The sequence below is a fragment of the Phyllobates terribilis genome, unplaced genomic scaffold (assembly GCF_046119375.1).
Source record: "Phyllobates terribilis strain yellow unplaced genomic scaffold, ASM4611937v1 Scaffold_2__4_contigs__length_985480577, whole genome shotgun sequence".
NCBI lineage: Eukaryota > Metazoa > Chordata > Amphibia > Anura > Dendrobatidae > Phyllobates > Phyllobates terribilis.
In genome coordinates this window covers 809,007,192-809,007,631 of record NW_027362762.1, presented here as the reverse complement: position 1 = coordinate 809,007,631, position 440 = coordinate 809,007,192, and positions in this window count along the sequence as shown.

Here is a 440-nt window from a genome sequence, read left to right as displayed (position 1 = left end):
GTCACCAGTATCAGATCGGTGGGGGTTAGACACTTCGCACCCCTGTTATTTTCTGTTATTTCCAGTTACTGTGGATCAGTTCCTATCTATCTATCTATCTATCTATCTATCTATCTATCTATCTATCATCTATCTATCTATCTATCTATCTATCTATCCAGCTGATCTGCAGTTTACAGCAGAACTCTTCAGTTTTTAACACTTCTCTACAAATGTAACCTATTTCCCAAGTGTTGATTTCCAAGTTCTGCAGTCCAGCAACAATGGTGGAACAAAGGAGCCTTTACTTTAAGTGTGTTAATTCAGAATATTATGTAACTAAACTGTACAGTTCTTTATGAGAATTTCTTAAGTCACTTTCTCTTGTTATTTCAATTGTGTTAGTGCAACTTCCATCCATGACTTCCTCTTGGCTCTCTTAAGACCCTCCTTAGACCCTC